The sequence below is a fragment of the Cynocephalus volans genome, chromosome 1, assembly GCF_027409185.1.
Source record: "Cynocephalus volans isolate mCynVol1 chromosome 1, mCynVol1.pri, whole genome shotgun sequence".
In the NCBI taxonomy this organism is placed as follows: Eukaryota; Metazoa; Chordata; class Mammalia; order Dermoptera; family Cynocephalidae; genus Cynocephalus; species Cynocephalus volans.
The window spans coordinates 224,943,854-224,970,107 of NC_084460.1; the positions used below are offsets into that span (position 1 = coordinate 224,943,854).

The following is a 26,254-nucleotide window of genomic DNA, read 5'->3' on the forward strand; positions in this document are numbered from 1 at the left end:
TTTGTTAACCTGGATGCTTAAAAAAATACTTGGTATATTTTTCTTATTTTAATTTGCAATAATTTTCTTTATAATTCTTTTTCTTCTGTTTCCTACATTTTTTCAAATAATCATATTTTTTCTCTTAATTAAAAGATATTGGAATTTAATATACCTTAGAAAAATAGATGATGAAAGACAGCCATTAAGGCAAGTTCATTAACCTGGTTATCCAATTCCAGCAAAAGCATTGCTACACTAAATCTAACTTCAGCTCATCTTTTTCTCTCTAATAACTGACCTTTTACAATTCAGTGAAAGAAAGTGATTGGCTAACTTTCAAGTCAACATCACAGCTTTACTTTTTTAAACCACTTTATTCCATTCAAGTTCTGTTATAGTAGATACCATATTTGGGAAACGAAAGTCGATCGCTCAATTTATGTGTCATATAAAACCATACAGCTTCTCTATGCCACGTCTCCTGTTATCTTTTACTGATATGTCGTCATAGAGCATAAGCATGGGATAATGGGAAAAATCCTTTAATTTTACAATGAGTTAAGGACCAAATTCCAAGGCTAAGCAAGTTAGATAAAGAAAAGAAAACCTCTTAGTATCAAGAAATTAAGTAAATAATATCACCTCTGTGGGACTGAGTTTTCTCACTTTGAAAATTAGCATTAAACTAGATAATCTCAACAGTTCATTATATATATATATATACACACACATATATACATATAAATGTGAAATTTGTGGATTTAAGTATAAGCACCCTTAGTGTCTCTTCTTTTTACAAAAATAGCAATCATATTAGATCAGAGCCTCACCCTTGTGACCTTATGTTAAATAATCACATCTTTAAATTCTCTGTCTCCATATACAATCACATTGGGGGTTAGGAGGAGGAAACAATTCAGTCCATATCACTCACTCACACAGGCTACTCTAAAGCATGTTTGCTCCACTGGAATCCCGTGTGCTAAGCAGACATTGAGCCACCAGCTGTTTCTCTTTGAAGTTTGTCATGAAGTAGTACCCATCTTAGTAACACATTAGTAAGCATTGGATAGTATTTCTTACCACGATTTCCTTTTTTCTCCTTTCCCATTTAGTTCTTCTCTCAGATTATGGTTCTGAAAGTATCCACCATAGCACTGTGAGATAAATTGTATACATACATCTTTCTCAGGCCCTTCTAGATCAAGCAGACAAAAACAGTTTATAACCAATAGAAGATTTGAAACCACATAGTTAGCACATATTGAGCCTTGTACCTAGGAAGCAGAAAATACACATTTTTTTCAAGGTAATATAAAACCATTAAAAAGTTGAACAGGAAATAGGTTACATAGGAATTTTCAACTTAATTTTAAAAAGTCAATATCATATAGACTCCATTATCTTACAATTAGATGGGAAATCAACAATAAGAAAAGACACTTAATATGCTATAAATTATAAGCTTCATAAAATCAAAGAAATTTGCCTGTTTTTTTTTTTTTTTTTTTCACGATGTAACCCAGGGACCTAGGACAGTTGGCACATAGAAAATATCCAATATTATTTAAATGAATACATAAAGAGTTATTCTTTTAAAGCCTGTATCTAGAGAATCAAACACACATTTGAAACACTGATGAACTAAATGGAACACAACTGTTTAGAGCTGAAGGGAAAAAAAACTCTTTATATTAAATCTTGTGGGATACAGCTAATGTTATTCAGAGGAAAATGTATGCCTTAATCGTGTTTTTAAAAATATTAGGAAAGCCTGAAAATTAATAAATGAAGTCATCAATTTAGGAATACAGAGAGCAAACCAGAGACATTATTTTCCCATGGGAGACATCTCTCCTACTCTATTTATTAATTTACTCAATTATTATTTATATCAGTATGAATTCATAGATATTTATTTTATACTTTGAGTTATAATCCAATAGTACCTTATTGTTTTTGTCCCTAACATTATTCCAGCTTTGGCCATTAGGATCTCTTTCAGTTGGCTCCTGCATCTCTTTGAGATATTGTCATCATGGCTTCTGTTTTTGTTTGTTTTTGAGTACTTACTTTTTGGCACTTCAAAATGCTCCAGGCTCATCCTGTATATTTCCTGCTCTAGTCCTATAATAAGCCATTTCTCCAAAGATCTCTGATTCCTTTTATTGCAGAATAGGATTAGAAACTGTGGTCTTAGTGCTATGTGTGCTTGTTTCTATTGGGGCATCATATCTTTTAGGTTCTTTCACCTGACAGAGCAAAGAAATACATGTTAGCATACTAACCCATGTATACACACATGTATTAATAATGCCTTTTTTTATCCTTATTTCTTACATTTGATATCTCGGGCCCTTCCTGACCTTGGAAAGCCTTCCAGGACTACTGATTTTCTAGAGATAGTAAAGAACTGGCCTGCAAGTGTGTCTTTCATATACTAACCAATTAATCCAAAGCCCATACCCTAACCACCTCCCTTATACGCTCTTACCCTCTGGGACTCTATTTTCCCTCCCCAGGTACTGGACAAATAAAAAGCTAGAGACAACTAGTATTATCATGCGCCTTCCTCTTGGGAATTGTAACAAACTGTCTCTTCAATGGCAGGTGTCTCCTGGTCTTCTTAGATGTTAGATCTTTGATTTCTTTCTCCAGTTTTATAATTTTCTGTATACAGATCCCTTAAACATTTATTTAGATTTATACCTATGATTTCATTTTTATTCTAATGTAAATGGCATTGCATTTTAAGTTTCAGATTCAAGTTGGTTATAGCTGATATAAGACAATTGACTTTTGCTTATTAACCTCATATCATGTGACCTTGCTATAATTAGTTCCAAAAGTTTGCTTGTTTCTTTTGTAGATTTGAGGGCTGGGGGAGTTTTCTACATAGACAATCATGTCATCTTTTAACAAAGTTTTATTTCTTTTTCCAATTCAGGAAATATTTTGTGTTCCTTTTCCTGTCTTATTACAGTTGCTAGAAATTCCAGTGTTGAAAATGAGTGGTGAAAATGGACATCCTCACTTTGGTTCTGGTCTTTGAGGGAAAGTGTTTGGTTTTGCACCATTAAGTATTATGCAAACTGTAGGATTCTGGTAGATTTTTTTAAAAAATCAAGTATAGTAGGTTTCCCTCTATTCCTAGTCTGGTCAGAGATTTCATCATGAATGAGTGTCAAATGTTTTCTGCATCAATTGATGCCATCATATAATTTTTCTCTTTTAGCCTGTTTTATTGAGGAATATTTTAATTGATTTTGAAATTTAAAACCTGCCTTGCATACCTGGAATATATCACACTTTGTTATAGTACATAATTACTTTTTCACCTTGTCAGATTTAATATTTTCCTGAGAATTTTTGTTTGTTAATCTATCTCTGTAAGATTAGTTTTCTATTCTTATAATTTCTTTATCTGGTTTTGATATTAAAGTAATGCTGACCTCATATAATTAGTTATAAAGTATTTCCTTTGATTCTATTTTCTGGAAGAGAAAATAGAGGATTCCTCGCACTTCTTCCTTAAATGTTTGATAGAATTCACATTGAAACCATCCGGGCATGGTGCGTCCTTTTCTGGAAGATTATGAATTATTGTGTCAACTGCTTTAACGGTTATAGGCCTATTAGGAATATTTATTTCTCCTTGTGCAAGTTTTGGTAGTTTGTGTTTCAAGTAATTGATCCATTACAACTAAGTAATTAAATTTGTTTGCATAAGTCTTCATAAAATTCCTTTGTTATTCTTTAAAACCATGGGATCTAGCATTGATCCCACTTTTTAAATTCTAATATCATTAATTTATTTCTTTTCTCTTTTTCTTGGTTAGCCTGGCTGGAGGTTGCAATTCTACCGATTTCTTTCAAGGAACTGTCTTTTGGTTACATTAATTTTCTGTGTTGATTTCCTGTTTTCAAGTTCATTGATTTCTGCTCTACTTTTTATTTATTTCATTCTGCTTGCTTTAAGCTTAAATTGCACTTTTTTCTCTAATTTTGTAAGGTAGAAGCTTAGATTATTGATATTAGATATTTCTTCTTTACTAATTTATGCATTCAAAGCTATAAATTTCCCTTCAAGTACTGCTTTTGCTGCATTACACGAATTTTGATAAGCTGTATTTTCATTTTCATTAAGTTCAAAATATTTTCTTAATTTGCCTTAAGACTTTTTTGAGCCATATATTATTTAATGTAATGTAGTGTAGTGTAATGTATTGTAATATAATTCAATTGATTTCTAGTTTAATTCCATAGTGGCCTAAGAACATACTTTTCTATTTTCAAAAAAATGTGTTAAAATGTGTTTTATGGCACAGAATGTGGTTTATTTTGGTGATGGTTACAAGTGTGCTTGAGAAGAAAGTGTATTCTGCTATTGTTGGATGAAGCATTCTATAAATGTCAATTAGATTCAGTTGATTAATGGTGCTACTCAGTTCTGATATACCCTTACTGATTTCCTACTTGGTTGGTCTATCAATTACTGAAAGAGAGATTTTAACTCACTTTGGTGTATTTAGATAATTCACATTTAAAGTGATTACTGATATAGTTGGATTAATATCTGCCAAGTTTGTAGCTGTTTTCTATTTTTTGCATTTATTCTTCGTGTCTTTTTTTTTTTCCTTTCTTTTCCTGCCTCCTGTGGCTTTAATTGAGCATTTTATATTATTTCACTTTCTCTTCTTAGCATGTCAATTTTACTTTAAAAAAAAAATTGCTGTTGTCCTAGAGTTTTCAATATACACATAAAAGTAATCCAAATCCACTTTCAAATAATACTATCACTTTATGACTAATACTGTTACCTTATAGTATTCTCAATTCCTCTCTCCTTTTCTTTATAACATTGTAGTCATTTGTTCCAGGTATGCATTTGTTATCATAACAAAATAAATTGGTATTATTAATGTTTTAAACAATTATATATTGGAACAATTAAAAATAAGAAAAATAAAAGATGCATTTCATCTTTATTCCTTCACTGACACTTTTTATTTCTTCATGAAATCTGAATTTCTGAACTGTACCATTTCCCTTCTCTCCATAAAAATATTTGGGAGGCTGGCCAGGTAGCCCACATGGTTAAGGCACAGCCTTATAACACCAAGTCAAGGGTTCGGTTCCCCACACCAGCCAGTCACCAGAAAAAAAATATGTGTGTGTGTGTATACACACACACACACACACACACACACACACACACACACACACACACAAATTTTTAACATTTCTTGCCTGGCAAGTTTGCTGGCAATGAATCCCCTCAGTTTTTAGTTTATCAAAGAAAGTCTTTATTGTTCTGTCTCTTTTGAAGAACAGTTTCACTGGATATAGAGTTCTAAGTGATGGGATATTTTTCTTTTAATACATTAAATATTTCACTTTATTCTGCTTGCATTGTTTTTGAAGAGAAGTGTGATGCAATTCTTATTTTTTTATTTCTGACTTCTTTCAAAATTTCGTCTCCTCTTTGATTTTTTTGAGTTTGAATATAAAGTGCCCAGGAGTAGACTTCTGGTATTTAACTTGCTTGGAGTTCTCTGAGCTTCCTAGACCTGTGGTTTAGTGTCTGTCATTAATTCTGAAAAGTTTTCAGAAATTATTTCAAATATATCTTCTGTTTTATTTTCTTCTTCTGATTTCCTTCTGACTTCCCCTATATACATGTTACACCTTTTAAATTGTCTTACAGTGCTTGGATATTGTGTTCTGTTTTTGTTTTTGTTTTTTCACTATTATTATTTTTTTTCTTTCTCTTTCAGTTTGAAAAAGAAACTTCAATTCTTTTGTGGGTCCAAAAAAATTCATTGATCCTTAGTTTGTTCATCCTTCTTGTTGTAAGGACAAAAGTGATGATTTTCCAGCTTCTTACATTTAGAAGCTAAAATCAAAAGTACCCCAAACTAGTTTTAAAAATAAGAAAGCACTTTAAACAATTCTGTACATATAAATTTGAAAACTTACATATAATAGATATTTTTCTAAAAAATATAAACAAAATTGACTCACAAGTAAATAGGAAGTATTAATATAAATATTAATAGATTTAGTTGGTAATTTAAAATTCCCCACAAAAAGACTCTAGGAACAAAGAGCTTTCTGAGTAATTTTTGCAAGTCCTTTGAAGGAAAGAAAATTCTTAGCTATTAAACATTCTTTCAGGAAATAAAGAAGAGATAAATATTTTTATTAGGAATCTAGGGAGAAAAAGGAGCTTTCTTAACCTGTTAAAGTTTGTCTAACAGAAACCCACAGCAATCCTGCTAGAGAATGGTGAAACTTAGAAACATTCCTACGGGAAGTCAGAAACAAGACAATGAAACCATATATCTCTGTTTACATTCAGTGTTTTACCACTGCTCCTATCTATCTAATAAAGCAAATATAAGACAAACCCCTCATTCTTTCATTACTTCGCCACAACATTCTGGTGTCTTATAATACAGAAAGTAAAATTTCTACCAGAGTAATATTTCTTTCTTGAAATCATATGTTTATATTATGACTTTTTAAATGTACCTGGATAGTTACACTTCTTTTAAAAATCAACATACTTTATGTATATATATCATTAGCAGAGTTCGTTTTGGCTTCTGAAAATGCCTCTTGTTATAGACCTACCACCAAAACCAATATAAAGCAGCTAGAAATACAAATCGTTTTAAAATTGGTTCCTATGAAAGCACTGTGTGCTTCAGTATTTCTACACATTTATTATTACTAGATATTGACATTAATCTTACATGTATTTGTTATTTCAGAAAGCTTATCTTCATTCAGATTTCCCAGTGAAGATGGACTGATAAGTTAATGATTTATGTTGTTATCAGTTTAATAAATATTCCTACATTAAAACTTTCCATATCCACTCATTTTTACTTAGCACAATCTCTTTGCCAGACTATCCCTATGAATCTCTTAAACTTCCAGCCCATAGAGTAACTACTAGTATTAGCTTTCTCTTGGTGTGTAACAAACTACCACAAGATTATTGGCTTAAAACAGCATCCATTTATAATCTTACAGTTTTGTAGGTCAGAGATTTAGGATTACATGGCTGGTTTCTCTACTCAGGGGCTCACAGGGATAAAATCAAGGTGTCAACCATCTGTGTTCTCATCTGAAACTAAGGGTTCTCTTCCAAGCTTATTCCTGTTATTGGCATAGTTCAGTTCCTTATAGTAGTAGAATAAGTCCCCATTTTTTTTATGGCTATCAGCCAGGAACTTCTCTCAGCTCTGAAAGGCTGCTCTCAGTCTCCCTACATCTCAGGAATACAGAACCTCCCTCACACTGAATCCCTCTCATGCTTTGAAACTCTCCATCTCTTCTGCTGACAGCCAGTGAAAACTCTCTGCTTTTAAAGAATTCATGTGATTAAGTCAGGCCTACTGGAATAATATGACTGTAGTAAGAAGGGAAATTGGGCCTGTTATTTTTCCAGAAATTCAAAAAAATGTACCATTGTTAATTAAGATAAGGGACGTGTAAGGTGAAAGTGAAGTCTCACAGTTGGAGAATTTGTGGATATTGCTCAAGGAATTGGACGTGCTCTCTTCTAAGCAGATAATCCTTCTTCCCCAAATGCTTCTGTTTGGGCTAGAAGTTTTCACTCCAGATGGGTAATCATCAGTAGGTATGTTTGATCTTTGTTCCTGACTATTAGAGTTGAAATGAGAGAAGCCTGGACCCTCAACCCTTAACTACTGGTAATACCCTGTATCCAATAGAACAATTTTTGGTGTCACACTACCTACTACTGCCCTCAAAATCTCGTAGTGGTACATGAGACTCTGTGAGCTGGATTCCAAAGAGAGTGGCCAGAGAATTACTGATGCAGTATGCACTCTTCTTGCAAATAGTTAAAGAACAGCCGAGGACATAATTTTCCTCATGCCATTTGTACTTTGTGTTGCTAGAATATCCCACATGGCCCCACCTAGGACACTTTGAACCCAGGTCTTAGAGGGCTCCTTGAGAAATTTTTGATGCTAGATCCCCACTGCAAGGTCCTCTACAGTGAGAAGTTCCATATTTTGCCTGATTTCTTATGCCTTCCCCATCATACGCTTCAAACACCTGTTGACTCTGGCTCAATCATCAGACTTGAAGTAGAAAGGTGGTTACTTCCCTGGATTTGGATGAATAAATACATAAATGTTTTGTAACACAGTTGCTTGGTCATGCCCAGATTCAAAGTTTGAAATAGCAGTCTTGTGACTTTAGTCACAATGAAAGTGAAATCCTCATGGAATTTCACCAGGATTTATAAAACTGTGGAAATCTGCCATAATACATTCTTGGAAAGAATATTTAACACAGCCAATTTCGCAAAGGACGATGTGCTGTTCATGATGAGGAGGTAGCTTACCATGGCTAACCATGGGCAAAAAATTTTTAAAAAATATACCTCCACAGAGAACTTGATCACTTTTTCTAGACAAACTGACATATCTGGGAATGTAACATTCTGCTTTGTTACAAGCATGCCAGGTCTCCTCAGTTGTGTGGAAACAGGTTTCTGCTTCTCTGAAACCTTCTGCTTCTTCTGCCTTTCCCTAGGCAGCCCTCCCCTCTTGAGCCATTCTGTGTATTTGTTAAGGATAGATGATATTTTCTCTATTACAAACACATTGTTGAAATTAATAAAGTCTTCTTTTTCCTAACAACTTTCATCATTGCTTTCTTCAGTGATCAAAATAGGCAATAGCTTCCCAAAAGAAGCTAAGTCAATTTTTCAAATTTTCTTAACATCTAATGAAAAACATTCTCAAATAGGAATAATCAGATGAGCTGTGATGGTTCTATCCAAGAAAAAAATTTTAATTTCTCAATAGATACACAACAAGACCTGTTAGCAGTTTGGGTCTATGAGAGAACTTCAAGAAATTCATGAAAAACATAGAATTGAAAGATATATGAATCTTTGCATGAACTTTTTGAAGTACCCTCATATTTGTAAGCTCCCTAGTCTGTTCCTTTGACCTATTTGTCTATTATTTATTCATTTATATTTATTTTTTATTTATCACTATACAATGTAATCAATTTTTGTGGACCTTTACCAATTCCTCCCATTCCCTTCTTCCTTTGCCCCTTTCCCACCCCAGCAAACTCAGTTCTCTTCTCTTCTCACAAAAAGTTCAATGAATTATTGTGATTGTTGTATCTTTTTTGTTTGTTTGTCTACTTATTTATTTGTTTGTTTATTTTTTATTAGCTCCCACATATAAGTGAGAAGATGTGACATTTCTCTTTCTGTGCCTGGCTTATTTCACTTAACATAATTTTCTCTGAATTCATCCATATTGCTGTGAATGGCAGAATTTCATTCTTTTTTATAGCAGAGTAGTATTCCACTGTGTCTATATGCCACTTTCTCCTTACCCACCTGTCTGATGATGGGCATTTAGGCTGGTTCCAACTCTTGGCTGTTGTAAATAGAGCTGCAATAAACATGGGAATACAGGTGTCCCTTCTGCATGATGATTGCCATTCTTTTCGGTATATACCCAGCAGGGGGAAAGCTGGGTATGTGGCAGTTCTGTCTGTAGTTTGGGGAACCTCTATACCATTTTCCAAAATGGCTGCACCATTTCATAGTCCCACCAACAGTGTAAGAGTGTTCCCCTTTCTCTGCCTCCTCACCAGCACTTGTTATTCTCAGTCTTTTTGATGACAGCCAGTCAAACTGGACTGAGATCTTATCTCAGTGTTGTTTCAATTTGCATTTCCTGGATGCCAAGTGATGTTGAGCATTTTTTCATGTGTCTGTTGGCCATTCTTATACCTTCCTTTGAGAAATGCCTATTTAGTTTCTTTGCTCATTTTTTTTTTTAATCACTTTGCTTGATTTTTTTCACTAAGTTGTGTGAGTTCCTTGTATATTCTGGATCTTTATCTTTTGTTGGATACATATTTTGCAAGTATTTTCTCCCACTATGTTAGTCGTCTTTTCACTCTGTTAATTGTTTTGCTGTGCAGAAGCTTTGTAGTTTGAATAATTCCATTTGTTTATTTTTCCTTTTGTTGTCTGTACTTTTGGGTTCATATTCATAAAGTCTGATCCTATTCCTACTTCCTGAAATGTTTCACCTATGTTTTCTTTGGGGAGTTTTATAGTTTCAGGATGTATATTTAATTCTTTAATCCCTTTTGAGCTGTCTCCTCTCCCAAGGTGATGGAGATGCAAAGGGTTACTCAAAGCCAATTTCTCCAGAGCAGTGAGAGGCCTGAAATGGGTTAATTCCAGGAGCAATTCCTTCAAAAGAGAAGGTTTCCTAGGAATAATGCTGAATCAGGTTTTCTCTCAGTTTTTATTGTCCAAGCAAGAAAGTTACAGAGAAAGAACACAGGTGGTTATAAAAAGAACCATGAGATAATCATCATAGCAACACTTAGTTCTCCAAGAAACTTAAAGAAACAGCTGAAGGTGAGATGAGGAACATTCTCCAACCATCAACCTTGAAGCCTTTAGCTCACATACTTTCTCATCATTAGGTTTAGCTGCACCAAGGATGACTGTCCTTAAAGCAAGCATTTTTGCTGTGTTACAATTTTTTTTATCTACAACAGAGACTTTAGTCCTGGGAAAGTTTTCTGTTTTTCCCAAGCTTAGCATTTCTATGTGCAATTCTAAAAAGTTAGGCTATTCCTTAAAATACAGGTCTTTGGCCCTGCTAAAACTACAGGACCATGGCCTCACTAAGCTACAACCTATGCTAAGGGCTTTGGCTCTTCTAATATCTAAGGACTGTGGTCCTACTAAGCTATAAGTTAGGCCCTGTGAAATACATGTGCTTATTAATGTTAGTATCCTCCACATTGAGTTGATTTTGGTATATGGAAAAAGGTACAAGTCTAGTTTCATTCTTTTGCACATGGATGTCCAATTTTCCCAGCACTATTTATCAAAGGAGCAGTCTTTTCCCCATTATTTGTTCTTGGTGCCTTTGTCAAAGATCAGATGGATGTAAGTATATGAGCTGATTTCTGCATTCTTTATTCTGTTCCATTGGTCTGTGTGTCTGTTTTTATGCCAGTACCATGCTGTTTTGGTTACTATAGATTTGTAGTATAATTTGAAGTCAGGTAGTGTTATGCCTCTGGCTTTATTTATTTATTTATCTTTGCTCAGGATTGCTTTGGCTATTCAGGACCTTTTGTTGATCCATATAAATGTTAAGATTGTTTTTTTCCATTTCTATGACTAATGTCATTGGTATTTTAATGGGGATTGTGTTAAATCTGTAGATCACTTTGGGTAGTATGGACATTTTCACCATGTTAATTCTTCCAATCCAAGAGCATGGGATATTTTTCCATCTTCATGTGTCCTCTTTAATTTCTCTCAATAGCGATGTGTAGTTTTCATAGTAGAGATCTTTCACATCCATGGTTAACTTTATTCCTAGGCATTTTATTTTGGGGGTGACTATTGTAAATCAGCTAGGTTTCTTGATTTCTTTTTCAGCTAGTTCATTGTGGGAGTATAAAAATGCTACTGATTTTTTTGTGTTGATCTTGTATCCTGAAACTTTGCTGAAATCATTTATTGGCTCTAGGAAGTTTTTGTTTATTTGTTTGTTTGTTTTGTTTTTTTGTAGAGTCTTTAGGCTTCTCCATATATAGGCTCATGTCATCTGCAAATAGGAACAATTTGACTTCATATTTTCCAATCTAGATGCCCTTTATTTCTTTCTCTTCCCTGATTGCTCTGGCTAGTACTTCCAATACTTTGTTGAACAGGAGTGGAGAGAGTGGGCATCCTTGTCTTGTTCAAATTCTTAAGGGAAAAGCTTTCAACTTTTCCCCATTGAAGATCATATCAGTGGTGGGTTTGTCATCTATGGCTTTAATTGTATTGAGATGCTCTCCTTCTATACCTAATTAGTTGAGAACCTTTATCACGAAGAGATGTTGAATTTTTTCAAATGCTTTTTCAGCATCCACTGAGATAATCATATGGTGTTTGCCTTTGATATTGTTGATGTGGTGTATCACGTTTATTGACTTACATATGTTAAACTATCCAAGCATCCCAGGGATGAATCCCATTTGATCTTGGTGTATAATTTTTTGGAAGTGTTGCTGTATTCAATTGCTAATAAATGATGATTTTTGCATCTATATTCACCAAAGATATTGACCTGTCATTTTCATTTTTTATTGCATCTTTGTCTGGTTTTGGTATCAGGGTGATGTTTGCCTCATAGCACGAGTTAGGGAGAATGGGCAGTTTCAATTTTGCAGTGAATTTTGTAGTGAAGCCATCCAATCCTGGGCTTTTCTTTGTTGGGAGACTGCTGAGTACAGCTTCAATCTCTTTGATTGTTATTGGTCTTCTCAGATTTTCTATGTCTTCTTGGTTCAGTTTTGGTAATTTGTATGTGTCCAGAAACTTGTCTATTTCTCCAGGTTTTCAAATTTGTTGGCATATAGTTGTTTATAAGAGTCTGTATTTATTCTTTGTATTTCAGTGGTAATGGTTGTAATGTCTCCTCTTTTCATTTCTAATTTTTATTATTCATGTCTTCTGTCTTCTATTTTAAGTTAGCCTAGCTAATGGCTTGTCTATTTTGTTTATCTTCTCAAAAAAGAAAATTTTTGTTTCTTTGATCTTTTGTATTGTTTTTTAGGTTTCTATTTCATTTAGTTCTGCTTTGATCTTAATTATTTCTTTCCATCTATTAACTTTGGGGTTGGATTGTTCTTGTTTTTCTAGTTTTCTGTGGTGAAGAATTAGGCTGTTTATTTGCAATATGTCTATTCTTCTGATGTAAGTGTTTATTGCAATAAAAATCTCTCTCAGTACTACTTTTGCAGTATCCCACAGGTTTTGGTATAATGTGTTTTTATTTTAATTCATTTTAATAAGTTTTTTTGATTTCCTGTGTAATTTCTTCCTGGACCCATATGCCATCCAGTAGAATGTTGTTTAATTCCCAAGTATTTGTACAGTTTCCAGAGTTTCATTTGTTATTTATTTTTAGTTTTAATTCATTGTGGTGTGAAAAAATGTATGAAATAATTTCAATTTTTAAAAAATTTGTTGAGACTTGATTTGTGACCTAAATGTGGTTTATCTTGGAAAATGTTCCATGTGCTGATGAGAGGAATGTTTATTCTGTGGTTGTCAGATGAAATGCTCTGTAGATTCCTGCCAAGTCCAATTGGTGAAAAGTGTTGTTTAAATCTTGTGTTTCTCTTTTGATTTTTTACCTAGATGATCTGTCCAATGTTGAGAGAGGAGTGTTAAGTCCCCTACTATTATGGTATTTGGGTTTATCACTTTCTTTAGGTGTAATAGTGTTTGCTTGATATATCTGCCTGCTCTCGTGCTGGGTGCATATATAATTATGATTGTTATGACTTCTTGCTGGATAGATCCCTTTATTATTATATAGTGACCTTCTTTGTCTCTTTTTGGAGTTATTGGTTTAAAGTCTATTTTATCTGATACATGAATAGCTTCTCCTGCTAGTTATTGATTTCTATTTGCATGGTATATCATTTTCCATCCTTTCACTCAGTATGTGTATGTCTTTAGAGGTGAAATGAGTCTCCTGAACATGGCATATTGTTGGGTCTATCTTTTTAATCCAATCAGTCTGTGTCTTTTAAGTGGGGAATTTAATCCTTTTACATTAGGAGTTAATATTGAAAGTTGTTGATTTACTCCTGGCATTTTAATAATTTTCATTTGGATGTTTTAATTATCTTGTTTTTCTTTCTTTGTGTTTTATTGTTTCTCTTCTGTGTGTGTTAGTTTCTTGAGGTAGTTAGACAAAGTTCTTTTCTCTTTATCGTTTGCATTTGTGTTTTAATGGTGGGTTTTGTTCTTTCTTGTGTATTCATGTTAGTGACAATTGTTTTTCAGACACCAGGTGCAGTACTCCCTTGAGGATTTCTTGTAGGGCTGGCCACATTATTATTTTTGAATAATCATACCATTCTCCTCTGGCCTTTAGGATTTCTGATGAAAAGTCTGATGTTAGTCTGACAGGGGCTCCCTTATAGGTGACTTGAGGCTTTTCTCTTGCAGCTTTTAAGATTATCTCTTTGTCTTTGAGCTTTGCCAATTTGACTATAATGTGTCTAGGAGAGAACCTTCTTGGGTTGAATCTGTTTGGGGACCTTTGAGTCTCCTGGATCTGAAGGTCTGTATCTCTCCCTATACCTGGGAAATTTTCAGTTATTAGTTTGTTGAATAGGTTTTCAATGTCTTTTCCTTTTTCCTCCCCTTCTGGAAAGTCCATGATTCAGATATTTGTGTGCAAAATGTTGTCGGCTATCTCTCTTAGATTTTCTTCATTTTTAAAATTTTTCTTTCATTTTTTTATCCACCAGGGTTACTTCAAAAAGGCCATCTCCAAAGTCAGAAATTCTGCTTGTTCTAACCCATTGCTTAAGCTCTCTATTGTGTTTTTTATTTTGTTGAATGAATCCTTCAGCTCCTCAAGCTCTGCTACATTATTTTTCAGGGCATTAATTTCTTTGTACATTTCCTCCTTCAGGTTCTGGATACTTTTTCTCATTTCATTGTGTCATCTGAGTCTTCTTGTATCTCATTGAGTTTCCTTAGGATTTTTGCTCGAAATTACTTTTCAGTCATTTCAAGGACTTTCTATTCCATAGTATCTGGTATCTGAGAATTATTATATTCCTTTGGTGGTGTCATAATTTTTTTTTGTGTTTTTTGTTTGTTTGTTTGTTTGTTTGTTTTGTTTTGTTTTCATATTTCTAGCATCTTTGCATTGGTGTTTAGTCATCTGGTAGAGTAGTTGCTTTTTCTAGTATTCTGGAGTGGGATTTGTCTGTTCTTCCTCTAATCCCACATTGTCATGATTATTATAGCTTCATAGTAAATATTGAGGTTAAGTAGTGTCAATCCTTGAACTTTGCTTTTCTCCTTTAACATTGTGTTGGCTATTCTGAGTCTTTTATCTTTCCATATAAATGTTTGAATCAGTGTGTTGATATCCACAAAATAACTTGCTGGAATTTTGATTGAGATTATTGTAAATCTATAGAACAAACTGAAGAGAACTGACCTCTTGATAACATTGAGTCTTCCTATTCATGAACATGGAATATCTTTCAATTCACCTTGTCCTTTGATAGTTTCATCAGACTTTTGTAGCTTTTCTCATATAGAACTTGTATTTGTTTTGTGCATATTTTGTGAAATACATAAGTTTCTTGTTTTTCAGATGCTAATGTAAATGATATAGTGTTTTTAATTTCTAATTTCACCTGTTCATTGCTGGCATAAATATTGACTTTTAACTTTATCCTTAAACATATGCAGTTATTTAGTTAATTTTTAAATTCTAATTATTTAAATAACACCTGGTGAGGAAGATACAGTAATCCCTCCTTATCTGCAATTACACTTTTGATAGTTTTGGTTACCCATGGTCACACATGGTCTGAAAATGTTAAAAATTCCAGAAATAAATAATTCATAAGTTTCAAATTGCTTGATGTTCTGAGTAGTGTGATGAAATCTCACACTGTTCTCTTCTGTCCTGACTGGGCCACAAATCATCCCTTTGTTCAAGAGATTCATGTTGTATATGCTACCTGCCAGTTAGTCATCACAATCATCTGCTCCTGACACCTAATCATCAATATCACCATGTCTCAGTGATCTAAGATCATCAGAAGCAGATGATCCTCCATCCTAAGTGTCATCAGAAGGGCAATAATAGCCTAACTTTATGTCATAATGCTTAAGTCATTCACCTTATTTCATCTCATCATTAAGGCAGTTTATCAGCTCACATCAACACAAGAAGAAGACCACATTCACATGACTTTGTTACAGTATATTGTTATAATGGTTCCATTTTATTATTAGTTATTGTTGTTAATCTCTTACTGTGCATAATTTATAAATTAAACTTTTTCATAGGTATGTATGTATAAGAAAACAACGTAGTATCTATAAGGTTCCATACTATCTGTGGTTTCAGGCATTCACTGGGAGTCTCAACACATATCCCCCATGGATGAGGAGGGACTACTATATGTATTGAGGTGCTCGTATTTTCCCAGCTGTGTCTCACCTGGCTATGGCCATTAGGTACTCATGTTTGCCTGGCTGTGCCCTGTTATGCTGTAACCAAGACCCTCACCCAGATGTCATACAGACCCAGCTGCAACTGCAGCCAGGCCTTGTTTTACACTGTGGTTAACACACCCTGCTGTAACGGAATCTTCTTTTCTGCTTCTCTTTGTAATTTTCCACCCTGAGACAAAGTCATAACTACATAAGATCATAAGATCATCACCCCCCTTGCCTTGTTACAAAAACCCAGAAATGCTATAATGTAAAAATAAGAGCCCCCCTGCATTTGGGGCTCAGCCTTTTCGACTTGAGTCCACTGAGACAATGCTGGCATATCGATAAATTCTGTTTTCCTGGTTTAAACCTCGGCATTTCCTGCCTCTCCCAGAGAGTTCACAGTAACTCACTTCATATATGTTAGTTCCGTTTGTTTATTTCAATCCATTTTACTTTTTCCTTCTTATTATCCCTGTTGTTCAGTAACATCAAAGACAGTAGTTGCCCTTTCGATAACTGTTGTTTGTCCTGCATCCACATCCAGTGCCTAGGTCAGAAAGGAAAACTAAATCTTGCTGAGTGCATCTCACATATTAAATTCTGAGCAGAGGCTTTTAAAAATTCACAATAATATGAATGTTATATGCTCTTAATACACATGAGGCAGCTGAATCTCACAGAGGTTAAGTACCTTGGTCTAGGTCACATCAATAGTTAAGTGGCAGATGAAATTTGATCTCAGAACTTTCTGGCTCCAAAGCCCTCACCCACCTCTACAACTCACAGACTTCAGTGATCACAGTATACAATAATCTAGAAACAGCCATTAAAAATTTGATGAAAGTTACAAATATGGTACAACTACAGTAACGTTCCTGAGTCTTGACAGGGACAGGAAAATGGTTCTTGATAACTTGTTTATAGTCTATGTTCATCTGTTCCAAGATGAAACTGATCCACGCAAGAAAGTCAAGTTTGAATCCTGAATCATTTTACATAGTTGAAAAGGGAGAAATCAGAGTTATATTTCCCCAGTCCTCTCCTTTCTGTCCTCAGAACATGACCATGCCACAAAATATTCCAAGGAGCAGCGAGTTTGGGGAATTCAAGATGACATTGCCTTCCCCAAACTACAAAAAAATTAAGATGACTTTAAATAGTTTTCAAAGACTGAGCAAGTTAATTTTGGCAATATTACTTCTTACCTGTTGGGACATTTAGAAACTATGTAAACTCTGAGAATGAGTGTTCAGTTGGAAACATGCAGTGGTTATTTTTTAAATGTTCCAAAAGCTTTTATGTATTAAAAAAGAAGACATTTTTGTTGAGCTCTGCTTTTACACTTGCCTTCTCTTCCTATCTCATTAGTCTAATACACTGTTTTCTGTATTGTAACAGATCCTTGTAACGGTCTGTAAATAAACTCAGGCTATTTATGCCAATGAAAGTACAAAATGTATGTATCATTTTACATTATTTATTTATTTTTAATTCAGAGGAAGTAATTGTACAAAAAGAAAAGTTGGAGTAGTGGATCCATCTTATAATGCCATCCACTATAGTATTTCTTTTCTAGTGCTAACAAACACCTGTGTATTCTCCAACTTGTCTTGAACACTCACTCCATCCCTTTATGTAAATGAAGCTTTGCTTTTTCAGATTTTCTTTTCACTCTACACATTCTTAACTCAGACCTTCCTTTATATCCACGGTCTCAATTTTCAACTGAAATGTGGATTCTAAATACTGACCATTGCCAATTTTTTTGCACAGAACAAAAAAGATAATGTATTTCCCAGTGTGCTCTACTTTGATTGTCTTTGGCTTTATTTTAAAATTTCTTTTCAGCTTTATTCATTCTCTTTTTCATTCCTACCTCTCAGATGATGCTTCACTGTTATTTCCATGGGTATTCCCTGTACCTATTCAGCTGACCCTTATTTGTCCTAGTCCTCCTGGGGACTTAGCCCTTGCACTGATTTCTTCACCTCAGCTTGCATTTACTCTCTTCTCAATGGTTACTTCCTTAAATCTCGAAATTTTCTTCTCAAACATTATCACATCTAAAAGGCTTCTTCTTCCCATCCTATTTGACACCTCTCTGTGGCACTTGACACTGGAGTTCACACTTATAAGATTCCTCAACTATCTAAGAAGGTTATCCTCTTTAATAGGAAACATAGCTCTGAGCAGCGTGCTCCTGAAACAGTGAGAAGGGAAGAGATTCCAGCCCACAAAACAAGATCTTTGTAATCCATTTTGTATCAGATGTCACCCCACCTCCTATTGATCATGTCCTCTTTCTGGAACCTTTTCTTTCACTTGGTTTGAAAAATATTCTACTGTACTGGTTCACCTTACACCTTTCTGATCGATCTTTCACAGTTTCTACTTATGTGTTAGAAATTCTTCAGGGTTTTGAAATGAGCTACTTCCTTTTCTTAAGCTGTATTTTCTTTCTGGGCTAGGTTGTCTGCTCATCTAGTTTCCAAAAACCCTTTATCCAGATTTAGGTCTCTGTGGCTGACTTTCCTCCTGAACTTTCATTTTGTCCTTTCAAGGTCCTGCTGGATGTGTCAACGAATAGATACCAAGCTAATTTCCAGATACTCGCTATTTCTGTATATCTCCTTTGCTCCTTACTTCTATCATAATTCTAGGCAACTGACTTAGAAATATTTGGGATATTTTTCTCTTGCTTTTTTGCACCTCAAAAACAAACAAGATTATATTCTTATATTTATGAAGGCAAATATAATATTTAAAATTAAAATCCAGGTCTGAGTTTTGATGATATTTCAATATTTTTGTTGTTGTTGCTATTAAATGTGTTTTAAGCTAAAATATAAAAATGGGTATACAAGGGTTCTTCAAAAAGTTCATGGAAAAGTTTCTATTATCTTTCAATTCCAATTTTCAGCAAACTTTTCGAAGTACCCTAGTATATTTAATTTTTGCATGTTTTTTCTTTTTAATTCATTAATCTATGCCTTCAATTAAGTGGCATATTGAAATAATCTGCTATCTAAACTGCCTCTTTACAATTGAAGTTGATTTAGAGTTTCTACAATAGATGCTAACATATTTAGATGACTAGATACTCCAAGAGAACAAATTCCACCGGCGTTCCATATGGTGTTCTTTTTATTTTTTCCATTATTATCTCAATTTGTATAATTATACATTTTTAATAAATCTTATTTTATGGGAATCTAATTTCTAAATTCATCATCTCTTATATAATGTTTTAGATAATTATAACATGTTAATGTTTATCTAGCACTTACTATTTAATAGAAGCAATTGTATTGGTTTTTGTATACATTAACTCAGTTAATCTCATAACACTATGGTGTTGGTGATATTGTTATCTCCATTTTAGATGTGAGGAATTTGAAACACAGAAAGTTAAGTAACTTGCACGAGATCATTCAAATAAAAAGTGTAGAATTTAAATCCAAGTTGTCTAATTTCTGAGTCTGTGCTCTTTACTGCTAAATAATGCTGCCTTGTTATTAAATAAATTTGAAGTAATCACTTAGGGAGAGTTGTGATCTCTATGATACAATAAGAAAACTGAGTAGACTATTGGGAAAAAGCCTGGGCTTTGGAATTGATAAGACCTGTGTCCCAGTACAGTTTTATTTACTAGCAGTATGGCTTTGAACAATCAATTTAATCCATGACAATTCCAAACATTTGAGAAGTAAAAAGCTGAAAACTAAAAATGGATGAGAGAATAACGCCAAAGGATACTAAAGGAATAACAAAAACAAAAGATTATTTAGAATTTTTATTATGCATTTTAAAAGAGCAGAACTATGCTGTCTACCCTAAGTGAATCATTGTGAAGCATATGTATGTATTGAAACAACACACTGTACCCTACAAAAATAAACATAAATAAAATTTTTAAAAAGGATTAAACAGGAGAGCATATAAATAAAACAAGACAAATTACTGTAAAAAGTTTCTGAAAATTAAATACATGGTTGACAAAATTTTTTAAATAATAATGATAAGTAGAATACATAAGGCATGTAGTTGAAGTCTAAATTAGTAAACTGGAAGATGGAGAAAGAGGCATTCTTGACACAGTACACAATTTGAAGCCTGGACTGAATAGTAGATGGATTGATACAGTAGAAGTAGCATCACTGGAGAGGAAAAAAAGGAAGCAAGTATCCCTGCACAAAGGCTTATAGCTAAAAAACAAAACAAAACAAAAAAGCTCACTTCACTCTTCAGAAGAAAATGGGAGGAAGAGTGTCTCTTACTAAGCACATCTTGATGAATTTTTAAAAAGTCTGCAAACTTCCAAAAAGAAAACAGAGATCACCTACAAAATAGTACAATCAGATTTCCATCCACCTGCACATCTGAATCGATAGTATAATGGCCGTGAAAGTCAGAAGATAAAGATCTTAAAACCATATCTTTATAATCCACAAAGCTATCTTTAATTATGCATGCAAACCTTTCAGATATGCAAAATCAGAAATTATATCATCCATGTATACCTATAAACCATTTCTGAATAAAATAATTGCACTAGTGTATGCAATTATTCAACAAAATAGAAAAACATATCAAACAGTGAAGCCATAGAATACAAGGAAAATAGATGAATACCTGGAAATGAAATTCATATTAATATAAAATAATTATTACTATTATGATTTTGTAATTTTTAATGGCAATTTCTGGAATAGAGGAGATGTAATTGAAAACATTTATTAACAATATGAAAATAAAATAGCAGAAGATTTAAAAGAAGGAGTGAGCAATAGGCAAGTTGAAAAGATCTTGTTTTATTTGAAGGAAAGCTATATTTACTGATTATAACACAGGCTTAATTTTTTATATGTATCTTCTAAACCACTAGAGAAAAAAAGGGCAACAATTTTAAAAAGTAGAGAAAAAGAAAGAGGAGAAAATAGAAAAATTAAACAATGAGAAAATATAAATTGAAAACATTGAATATAATAGCAGATATAAAACAAAGCATATCAGTGGCCAAGTATAATGTTATTAAACAAAACATGTCAATGACAATGACAAATCTGAATGTTTAAAATTTATCCATTTTCACACATCTAAGACATTAAGAATGTATTTTCTTTAGTATATCACATAATAGTAACCTACACGTATTTTGCTTCATTCGTTTATGTTTTATCTGGACCCTTTGTAGGCCCTGATTTTTTTAAGCATAATTATGAAGTATAACCAATGCATTACTAAGAGGAAAATGTAATTCTTTAAATTGTTTAAAAATTAAGAAACATATTTTATAGAATTAAACATTCAATTTAAGAATTTAGCAAAAGTGAAGAGAAAAAAACAAAAATGAATTAAGTAATGTAAAAGCAGAAAATACCAAAGTAAAAAAAATAAAAACAAACAAAAAAAAAAAACAAACATGAAAGCAGTAGACTGGAAAGAAAAGTAACTAGAAAAATTCTTTCAAAAAACAAATTATATGTCATTGATTTGGTCAGTCTGATCAAGAAAATAAGGGAAGGAAGAAAATACATAAATTTAAATCTAAATACAACACAGCTAGCCATTGATGTAGAATAATTAAAATATTTGGGGGAATTACAGTAACTAGTAGTATTTGATACTGGTACACAGATAGGTAAATACGCCAATGGAAGAGAATAGAGAAAGCACAAACAGTTCCACATATTGGACAATTGAATTATTACAAAAATGACACCGCAAAGCAATTTTGAAAGAATGGTCTTTTCAATAAATGATGCTAAGTCAATTGCATATTTACATGGTAAACAGTGAATCCTGTCCCACAAATTGAAATCCAGATGTTGTACAGCTATACATAAAATGTAAAGAAATGTATTTCATATGTTATTATATAACATATTTTATTGACAAGTCTATAAAACCTATTGAAAGAATATATTTACCAGATTAGGGTAAGCAAAGATACCTTAAACAGGCTGCAAAAGCTACTAAGCCTAAACAAGAAATTGGATAAATTGGACACTAAAATTAGAATGTCCATTTATCAAAAGACACTATTAAGGCAATAAAAAGGAAAGGCATATGGGAGGGAATATTTTCAATAAATATATCCAACAAAATATAGAGAGCATTAACTAACTTTCAAATTAATTAATAATTCACTAATGCAATTGTGTATGCAATTAATATATAACAAATCGATTAAAAAGATAAAGAGACTAGTATCAAAAAAATGGAAGACTTGAATAAGCACCTCTCTGGACAGGATATCCAAAAGGCTAATACGTATACAGAGGGCCTGCATGGGCCCTTCCAACAGGTGCTGCTTCCTAAGGGTCCTTCCCGCTACCTCATGTGCAGCAAGAAGGCTGAATTGTAGACAAGGGGTGGCTGTTTTGGGATGAGAGTAAGTAGTTGGAGTTTGGACATCCAGGCTTGGGGTATCTACACATATGCATGCAAGACCTATTATAGTGCAGGATGGTGGAGACTGGGGTAGAAGGAGAAGCACAGGACACAGGCCAGGAATATATTTTTTACATGTTTCAGTTCTAAATATCACAGAAATCCAGGTCATTCCAAAGGACCTTTTTCAGAGGAAGAGATTGCATCAGATTTTATTTAATAGCTTGTTACCTTGATATATAACTTTTAAGTATTTAGTCATACATCGTCTAGGTCTCCATCTGTACTCTCTACTTTATGCCTTGCCAAATTCACAGGTAGGCCTGTATTTAGATTTACAAATGCATTTGACATTTTTTTGAACATCAATTCTTTCTGCTTTCTGTCCCTTCCTTCTAAGATTAATTTCTCTTTTGAGGATTTATAAACCTAGTATTTTCTCCAGTGGGGGTATGTAAATTGTAAACTTTCCCAGTCTTCACAAGAGAATGCTTTTATTGTGTCCTTATATTTATTTGAATCATAGGTAGAAAATTCTGGATTGAGATGTTTACCTTCAGCATGCTCAAGATACAATTCTAATGTTTCTATCATTTACTTTTATAGGTTAAAAAAAAAAAAAAAAAATCTGCCAAGAGTTCAATTTTCTTCCATTGTAGGTTCTCTCCTTCCTGGCTTGCTTCTTTTATGATTTTCTCTTTATCTTTGATGTTCTACATTTCTCCATGAAGTGACAAAGTGTGAATTTATTTTTACTTATCCAGCTCAGCACAATATGTCTTTCCTCAAACTAAATATTGATATTGTTATTTGATTCCTGATGCCCAGCTTTATACAAGTAGTTCAATTTATCTCTCAAATACACCAAGCCCGGGATATTGGATTCTTCTCCCAGTATGAGCATTATAGCCTAGGCTCCCATAAACATTCAAAAGCAACAACTCTCAAGAGCTTTCTGGCTTTTACACTTGCTCACAGCTCTTCCTTTTAGCTTCCTCTTCTTTTAAGGCACTCTGGATTTTTCTTTTCTGCTATTTCACTTCAGCTAAGTATTTATTTGTTTCTATTTCATCCTACTTGTCTACATATAAATGTGGGCTGGATATTCAGATCCTTTCTCATCGGTTTGACTAATCTCCATCTCTCGTTCAAAAATTGTATCCCTGCTTTCTTATTTTCTCTCCAAAGTAATCTATTGGGGAATAAAATTTTTGTTGCTGTGAAAAGAAACTCCAGAAACTTGTTTTCATTTCTTTACTACTTTTCCAAAAAGGATTAAGTAGGGAAAAGAACTATGTTTATGCCATCCCTTCATCACCCAATCCCCATTTTTAACGGTACATGAAAGAAATCTACATTCTATCTTGTGAGTCACTCTGTGCATTATGTTTCAATTATGGTCCTATTCAATAATGTATACTTCTTTCTTTTAGTTTTCCCCAAAGCACAAACTGTCTATGAAATGTCTTTCACCACAGAGCCTTTTAGTCATACGCAATAACAGCAATACCTGAGACTGACAGTGGGGGGAGGTGGGAAACAGGACATGTGTAAGAACAGTGTTATTTTGCACGTGGAATGGGAACACTCTATTCTTATTTTCAGGGATGGGTGCTGGAAGTCTGTCACTCATCCTTGGTCAAAATATAAGGAAGAGATGCACTAACTAATGATTTATAATATCTACTTTAAGGGTTGAAACTCCCCAAGAGAGACCCTCTACTAGCTTGTCTAAATTCTTTCCTTTCTTTTTTTTTTAATTTAATTTTATTTTGTCGATACGATGTGGTCAATTGTTGTGGCCCTTTACCGAAACCTCCCTCCCTCCACCCTCTCCCCACTCCTTCCCAACAATGTCCTTTCTGTTCGCTTGTTGTATCAATTTCAAGGAATTGTAATTGTGTGTCTTCTTCCCTCCGCCCCCAGTTGTTTGTTTGTTTGTTTGTTTATTATTTATTTATTTATTTATTTATTTATTTATTTTTAGCTCCCACAAATAAGTGAGAACATGTGATATTTCTCTTTCCCTGCCTCACTCGTTCACTTAAAATAATTCTCTCTAGGTCCATCCATGTCGCTACAAATGGCAGTATTTCATTCTTTTTTACAGCAGAGTAGTATTCTATTATGCAGATATACCACATTTTCCATATCCACTCATCTGATGATGGACATTTGGCTGGTCCAACTCTTGGCTATTGTAAAGAGTGCTGCGATGAAAACTGGGGAACAGGTACACCTTCAGCTTGATGATTTCCATTCCTCTGGGTATATTCCCAGCAGTGGGATAGATGGGTCATATGGTAGATCTATCTGCAATTGCTTGAGGAACCTCCATACCATTTGCCATAGAGGCTGCACCATTTTGCAGTCCCACCAACAATGTATGAGAGTTCCTTTTTCTCCGCAACCTCACCAGCATTTATCATTCACAGTCTTTTGGATATTAGCCATCCTAACTGGGGTGAGATGGCATGTCAGTGTGGTTTTGATTTGCATTTCCCGAATGCTGAGTGATGTTGAGCATTTTTTCATATGTCTGTTGGCCATTCGTATATCTTCCATTGAGAAATGCCTATTTAGATCTTTTGCCCATTTTTTAATTGGGTTACTTGTTTTTTTGTTGTAAAGTTGTTTCAGTTCCTTGTATATTCTGGATGTTAATCCTTTTTCAGATGTATATTTTGCAAATATTTTTTCCCACTCTGTTGGTTGTCTTTTAAGTCTGTTAATTGTTTCCTTTGCTCTGCAGAAGCTTTTTACTTTGATATATTCCCATTTGTTTATTTTTCCTTTGATTGCCCGTGCTTTTGGGGTCATGTTTATGAAGTCTGTGCCCAGTCCTCCTTCCTGAAGTGTTTCTCCTATGTTTTTATTAAGAAGTCGTACTGTTTCAGGGTGTAGTTCTTTAATCCATTTTGAGTTTATTTTAGTATATGGTGAGAGGTATGGGTCTAGTTTCATGCTCCTGCATATGGATATCCAGTTATCCCAGCGCTGTTTGCTGAAGAGGCAGTCTCTTCCCCAGTGTATAGGCTTGGTACCTTTGTCAAAGATCAGATGCCTGTAGGTATGTGGGTTGATTTCTGGATTCTCTATTCTATTCCATTGATCAGTGTGTCTGTTCTTATACCAGTACCATGCTGTTCTGGTTATTATAGCTTTGTAGTATAGTTTAAATTCAGGTAGTGTTATGCCTCCAGCTTTATATTTTTTGCTCAGAATTGCTTTGGTTATGCATGGTCTTTTGTTATTCCTATAAACGTCTGGATAGTTTTTTGCCATTCCTGAGAAAAAGGTCATTGGAATTTTGATGGGGATTGCATTGAATTTGTATATCACTTTGGGTAATATGGACATTTTCACTATGTTAATTCTTCCAATCCAAGAGCATGGGATATCTTTCCACCTTTCTGTATCCTCTCTAATTTCTCTCAGTAGTGGTTTGTAGTTCTCATTATAGAGATTTTTCACATCATTGGTTAACTCAATTCCTAAGTATTTTATTTTTTTGGTGGCTATTGTAAGTGGGCAAGCTTTCTTAATTTCTCTTTCTGCATGTTCACTATTGGAGAATAGAAATGCTACTGATTTTTGTGTGTTGATTTTGTATCCTGCTACTTTGCTGAAATCATTAATCAACTCCAAATTTTTTTTGTAGAGGCTTTAGGCTGTTCAGTATAAAGGATCATGTCATCTGCAAACACAGACAGTTTGACTTCATCTTTTCCAATCTGGATGCCCTTTATTTCCTTCTCTTCTCTGATTGCTCTGGCTAGTATTTCCAATACTATG

General features: G+C 33.8%; 1 pseudogene; it reads right to left on the minus strand.

Moving 5' to 3' along the window:
- Window positions 1–7,445: 7,445 nt before the first annotated feature.
- Window positions 7,446–26,254, minus strand: part of LOC134369262 (protein maelstrom homolog) — a 60,043-nt pseudogene continuing 41,234 nt past the window's right edge.